Source organism: Oncorhynchus gorbuscha, linkage group LG16 (assembly GCF_021184085.1).
Source record: "Oncorhynchus gorbuscha isolate QuinsamMale2020 ecotype Even-year linkage group LG16, OgorEven_v1.0, whole genome shotgun sequence".
Taxonomy (NCBI): domain Eukaryota; kingdom Metazoa; phylum Chordata; class Actinopteri; order Salmoniformes; family Salmonidae; genus Oncorhynchus; species Oncorhynchus gorbuscha.
The window spans coordinates 40,126,976-40,133,767 of record NC_060188.1 but is presented as its reverse complement, the minus strand read 5'-3'; the positions used below and the strand labels follow the sequence as shown (position 1 = coordinate 40,133,767).

Genomic DNA, 6,792 nt, shown 5'->3' with positions numbered 1-6,792 from the left:
CTGATCTGTATTATACCGAAATGCATAATTATGGATGTGAATAGAATTTTATTTTGCATATTTGGGTATTATTCTACACACTGGTTATTATTGTAATGAGCTCCTTAATAAGACCTCATTTGGTTGGTCCGAACCGGACCAAATCTAAAGCAATCAGAGAAGTCTAAGTTCCACAAGTTTGGACATCACAGTACAGCACAGTAGTGCACAGCATTGCACAGTAGACTACAGTACAGCATATTAGAGTTCAGTACAGTAAAGTAGATATGTTCAGTACAGTACAATACAGTACATTATACTGTACTCTACTATAGTATGCTCTACTGTACTGTACTGATTTACTGTTCTCTACTGTGCTGTGCTTTGCTGTACTGTACTGTCCAAACTTGTGAAACATAGACGTCTATGATTGGTTGAGATTTGGTCCGGCCAGGGCGGACTGACCCAATTTCAACTACTTTTCAAAGTCCATTGACGTCCAGTGTCAGTCGGTGCTCAGTGGGTGGGGATGTTTGTTACAGTAAATGGAAAGTGGGTAGGTGGTAGGTGTCAGGAAGAGCTGGGAGAGGTGTCATTAACTAAAGAGAGTGAGAAGAGAGAGAGACAGTGATAGGGAGGAGTTGTCCAGACAATTTTTTACAGTTTTACTTTGACCACCAAACAACAGAAAGAGGGTGAAAAAAATAGTTATGAGTTGAACATAACAGTATGCCAGTGGAAGGGAGGACAGTATAGCAGGTGACCCAACTATGTTTTGTGACTATGAATTCCAATTCAATTTCCGTCTTTTAATCCCTTAATAAGTCATAAACCTTTATAAATAATTGAAACATTTATAAATCAATTACCTTTACTTGTTACTTCTGTGAACTGTCATTATCCTCCCTCCTCGTTTTTTGGCAGAAATGCCTTCTGGAACATGTGAACTTTCATGTGCCTTAATAACAAACTTGTATGTCATCTGTAAATAAGAATAAAATTGTTACATTATGAGCCTAGTTGGTTTAGCCACAGAATAAGAGAGCAATCTTTACACTAACCATGGTTGGCTGAGATAATGAGTGGGCTGGACATGCCGAGAGATGAGTTCGGATTAGTCTGCCATATAGCACACTTCTGTCTGTTTGAGCTGGTCAGTGTGCGTAGGTAATCCTGTCAAATGCAGCTTTTTAAAAATGCATTGTGTAGTAGAACTGCATAAGTGTTGCTCTCCACTTTCTGGAGGACCGAGTTTTGAAATCAGTGGAATTAGAGTATGATAGCTAAGGAAATGGAGAAAACACCTGCCTCCGGATTACATCTTCAAACTAAGGGCAACCATGGCATCCGTGACAGGAAGAAGCATCCATCCCTGATGTATATGGATAAGATAGTCTAGCTAGCTACATTTTCAGATATTGCAAGTTTCTAATTTGGTTAAAGTGTCCTGTTAGCTAGGCAGCTAACATTAGCTGGCTGGCTTGCTAGCTAACATTACATGTATGACCTTATTATTCGTATCTCAGAGCCATTTGCTTTGCTTTGCTAGTTATAGCCTAATGTTAGCTAGCTAACATTAGATTCATGCAGAGTAGTAATGTCATGAGTTGGGATTATGGTTCATTGTTTACCTATCTAGCTAGCTAGCTACATCACGTAACGTCATGAGTTGGGATTATGGTTAATTGTTTACCTAGCTACATCTCTTAACAAAAGACTCCACTATGCAACTAACCATTTCAATAGAATGTCACTGGGACAACTGTTGCTAGATATGGCTGGTAAATTTGCTCTGGCTGTCTACTCCAATTTCAGAGCACTCTGAGTGTGCCAGCCCAAATAATAACTGCTGAATGTATGAACGCTCAACACCCATTGAATTTGACCGGTGTGTGTAAACATTGACAAAAAAAATGTAAATTGTTGCTAGTAGCACAGTTACAGTCACCAACGCTCTGGATAACATAAAAACAGCCTAACCAGCTCTGTTAGGGTGAGTTAAATGGTCAGTGAGCTATTCTCTCATTTGTGTCTGGAAGTAGCTAGCAAGATAGCCAACGTTAGCCAGTTAGCTTGGGTGCTTGACTGTTGTTGTTAGGACAGAACGCTCAGATAAACCCTTAAAGAAATGGGTGGGGCCAAAGCTTAAGAGGGTGTGAATCATGCTGAATGGGTGTAGACAAAGAAGAGCTCTCCAGTAGGTACCAAAACATTGAAAGGCCATTTTCTCAAAACTGAGATTACAAGTTTGTGAACTTTCAAATCAGAATTACTTTCCCGTTGTTCCTCAAATGCAGTGTACGATATACAGTTGAAGTCGGAAGTAAATACATTTCAACTCAGTTTTTCACAATTCCTGACATTTAATCCTAGTAAAAGTTCCCGGTCGTAGGTCAGTTAGGATCACCACTTTATTTTAGGAATGTGAAATGTCAGAATAATAGTAGAGAGAATGATTTATTTGAGCTTTTATTTATTTAATCACATTCCCAGTGGGTCAGAAGTTTACATACACTCAATTGGTATTTGATAGCATTGCCTTTAAATTGTTTAACTTAGGTCAAATGTTTTGGGTAGCTTTCCACAAGCTTCCCACAATAAGTTGGTTGAATTTTGAACCATTCCTCCTGACAGAGCTGGTGTAACTGAGTCAGGTTTGTAGGCCTCCTTGCTCGCACACACTTTTTCAGTTCTGCCCACACATTTTCTATAGGCTTGAGGTCAGGGCTTTGTGATGGCAATTTCAATACCTTGACTTTGTCGTCCTTAAGCCATTGTGCCTCAACTTTGGAAGTGTGATTGGGGTCATTGTCCATTTGGAAGACCCATTTGCGACCAAGCTTTAACTTCCTGAATAATGTCTTGAGATGTCGCTCCAATATATTCACATAATTTTCCCTCCTCATGATGCCATCTATTTTGTGAATTGCTCCAGTCCCTCGTTCAGCAAAGCACCCCCACAACATGATGCTGCCACCCCCATGCTTCACGGTTGGGATGGTATTCTTCAGCTTGCAAGCTTCCCCCTTTTTCCTCCAAACATAACAATTGTCATTATGGCCAAATAGTAAACATTTTGTTTCATCAGACCAGAGGACATTTCTCCAAAAAGTACAATCTTTATCCTCATGTGCAGTTGAAAACCGTAGTCTGGCTTTTTTTATGGTGGTTTTGGAGCAATGACTTCTTCCTTGCTGAGCGGCTGTTCAGGTTGTGTCGATATAGGACTCGTTTTACTATGGATATAGATACTTTTGTACCTGTTTCCTCCAGCATCTTCACAAGGTTCTTTGCTGTTGTTCTGGGATAGATTTGCACTGAACCAGACATGTGGAGGTCTACAATTTTTTTCTGAGGTCTTGGCTGATTTATTTTCATTTTCCCATGATGTCAAGCAAAGAGGCACTCAGTTTGAAGGTTGGCCTTGAATTACATCCACAGGTGCACCTCCATTTGACTCAAATGATTTCAATTAGCATATCAGAAGCTTCTAAAGACATTACATAATTTTCTGGAATTTTCCAAGCTGTTTGAAGGCACAGTCAACTAAGTGTTTGTACACGTCTGACCCACTGGAATTGTGATACAGTGAATTATACGTGAAATAATCTTTCTGTAAACAATTGTTGTAAAAATGACTTGTGTCATGCACAAAATGTCCTAACCAACTTGCCAAAACTATAGTTTGTTAACAAGATATTTGTGGGGTGGTTGAAAAACGAGTTTTAATGACTCCAACCTAAGTGCATGTAAACTTCCGACTTCGACTGTACCATTGTGTAGCTCTATGTCTGCTTTTATCCGATATTTAAAAAAAAAAATGTTGCTCCATAAGACCGAATCAACGTGGTCGGTCACATATGTTTGTCAAATAAACCCTTATTCCACACCCTGTTGCCTGGTGAATATATCTGGCATGGTGTCTCAGAGCATGGTATTGTAGCCTCTATACATGTCTAAATACATTCATTGCTAGTTCATATCATAACTGACAGGAGAGGTAGAGCTGAGGAAGATGCACGGCCACTCAGCCTGTCCCCTAGTGATACTTCAGAAGGTTATACATCTCGCTATATCAATTTGCCAACATGATTATCAGCAGATGTTGTCACGTTCTGACCTTAGTTCCTTTATTTATGTCTTTGTGTTAGTTTGGTCAGGGCGTGAGTTGGGGTGGGTAGTCTATGTTCTTTTTTCTATGTTGTGTTTATGTGTTTGGCCTGGTATGGTTCTCAATCAGAGGCAGGTGTCGTTCGTTGTCTCTGATTGAGAATCATACTTAGTTAGCCTGTTTTCACCCTTTTTAGTTGTGGGTGATTGTTTCTGTCTCTGTGTAATTACCAGACAGAACTGTTTCGTTTTCGTTCGTTCTACTTGTTATTTTGTTTTTGGTGTTCAATGTTAATGAATTATCAACTTGGACACGTACCACGCTGCATATTGGTCCGATCCTTCATACTCCTCGTCAGAGGAAGACGGATTTCGTTACAGATGTGTCCAGTGTGTGGCCTCATACCACATCAGCAAGTCATGCGTGGATAAGCTTTTTAAACATACAGCAATAAACATATAGTGAGAAAAATAACTTTCTCTAGTCTGGAAGTAATTTACAGTTGAAGTCGGAAGTTTACATACACTTAGGTTGGAGTCATTAAAACTTGTTTTTCAACCACTCCACAAATTTCTTGTTAAAACAAACTATAGTTTTGGTAGGTTAGGACATCTACTTTCTGCATGACAGAAGTAATTTTTCCAACAATTGTTTATAAATACAAGTTCATTCTGTACTTCAATGCACATATGGTGTGCATTATAAAATAAGGAAGAAAGACAAGGTGGTGAGAGAGGTGTAGAATACAGAAAGGGAAATAGGTAAGAACAGCGGCAGACAGCATATGATTCATTGAATTACACCGCTACCCTAATATTCTCTCAGTTCATCACATTTGCGGTGTCTCCTAACCAGCCTTGGGCCCCCAGTTGGCCATAAGGTTATCTTAAGAGCGGGTAAGGTGGTGATGGCGGGACTGGCTTCTTCTCTCACATCAAAACATACCTGCAGACGAGTGACAGATGGAAAGAGAGAGAGAATGATTCAACCTTGTTTTTTTTTATTCTAACACGGTCGGCCATCATAATCAGGAGGTGAAATGCAAAACTGACCTTGGATCATTAATTCTGGGACTACTACATCTCTGTCTGTATTTCAATGTCAAGCATCTCTTTAATAATACTTCCTGGTGACCCGACCAAGTGACATCTCACCTATGATCATGCTGTGCCCTATGTGTCAGCAAGTTCAGATGCGGGAGGGGTTCACCAAAACAGCTGATATAACCTAGAGGATTTAGGGAGAAGGGGGAGAGGGATGAAGTGAAGAAGAGAGACTGCTATTGTGTGTGTGTGGTCTCACCTAGTTTCTACAAGTGGCTACAGAGTACTTTATGCTGAAAAACAGACACATGAGGACAAACGATAATAGATATGTCAATAGAAGATGTGACGCAGACACCTATCGGAGTGTATCTGAAACATTTTAATATAGAGGGCTATGTGTCTCACCACTTGGATATTGCAAGGCTAACCCCCAGGGAAATCATGACTTGATAGTCCAGTGAAAATGGCTGTGTTTATGTGGTGTAGATCTGAAAATTAGCAGCTGACATCTTAAGGGTTTTTAAATTAATGCATGTAAGACAGGTTCCATGTACAACAAGACAGGCAGAGATGGAGAAAAAGAACAGAGAACAGTTTAATTACCTCTGGTTATGGACACTTTTTCCAGCAATAAGCTTCCACAGCCTGTTCCTCGGACCGTGAACATCTGGCAATATCTAGATTTTCGACCCCTTGATCAGCTCGCTCTCTGAAAGTAAAGAAAACAGCTTATTTTTTTATAGATATGAAAACAATAACTGAGATATGACCGTTCAATCTAAAGCAGCAGATGTCATTTCAGGATACGTCAATACAGTCCAGTGCTGCTTATCAGAGATGCCAACTTCGTAGGTGTCAGCTTTGACTTCCTTTGTGTCGGAAAATAAGTTGCTTTCAGAACATTTATTTTCGATTGAAAATAAAAAAGGTTTTGCTCTTGACAAAAAGACTCAAATGTACCTGCTTAGCATATAACAATTTGCCTGTGAATAACCACAATTTCCTACAAACGTTTGACTGTATGCAGAATTTTTGACGCATAACCGAAGATGCTGCCATATCCTGCCAGCACACCCACAAGCCACTCATGAGCAGACTGATGACGTGTGGAAGAGGGAAAGGAATGAGATGGAAACAACAATTTGTTGCAAGTAGGGGAACAATAGACTATTCAACCTTCACTAAAGAACCGTCTAATAGCCGAGCTAGGGGTGGAAAAAAAAACTCCTATCAGACCAGATTTGCCCGAATGACCAAGGGGTCAAATAAGTTACCTTACATGTTATGTTGGCTGACAATTTGTTAGCTCTGCTGTCATTACGAACCACATAGCATATCATTACAGCAGTATGAACCGGTATGTCAGCTAGCTAACTAACGTTAGTAGTTATACATCAATCTTGCCAGTATATTATTATAGGCTATCAAACTACCCAAGGTTTATTGACTATATTATTCTTGTCATTCTTAGCTCAGCTAAATGGTATAGTCGTTGTGCTTTCTCAATGTACATTCGGGTACATTCGTAAATTCGCTATGGCTATCTATAGGCTTGACAATAGAATGAGTCAAAATTCACCCAAGGCTGAAAAACGTCTTAAAGAACGTTGGCTAAACTGGAACACTACCGCAAGCCCATAGCAAATTAATGGAACC

At 39.8% G+C, this 6,792-nt stretch overlaps 1 long non-coding RNA gene across 1 annotated transcript; it reads right to left on the bottom strand.

Annotated features, from left to right (window-relative positions):
• Window positions 1–4,701: 4,701 nt before the first annotated feature.
• On the bottom strand, window positions 4,702–5,862 carry LOC123999679. The gene is made up of 3 exons (XR_006832491.1): window positions 5,740–5,862; window positions 5,245–5,317; window positions 4,702–5,035 (listed from the first exon to the last, which is right to left on the bottom strand). It is a non-coding gene; the product is annotated as an uncharacterized LOC123999679 (long non-coding RNA).
• Between the last annotated feature and the right edge of the window lie 930 nt (window positions 5,863–6,792).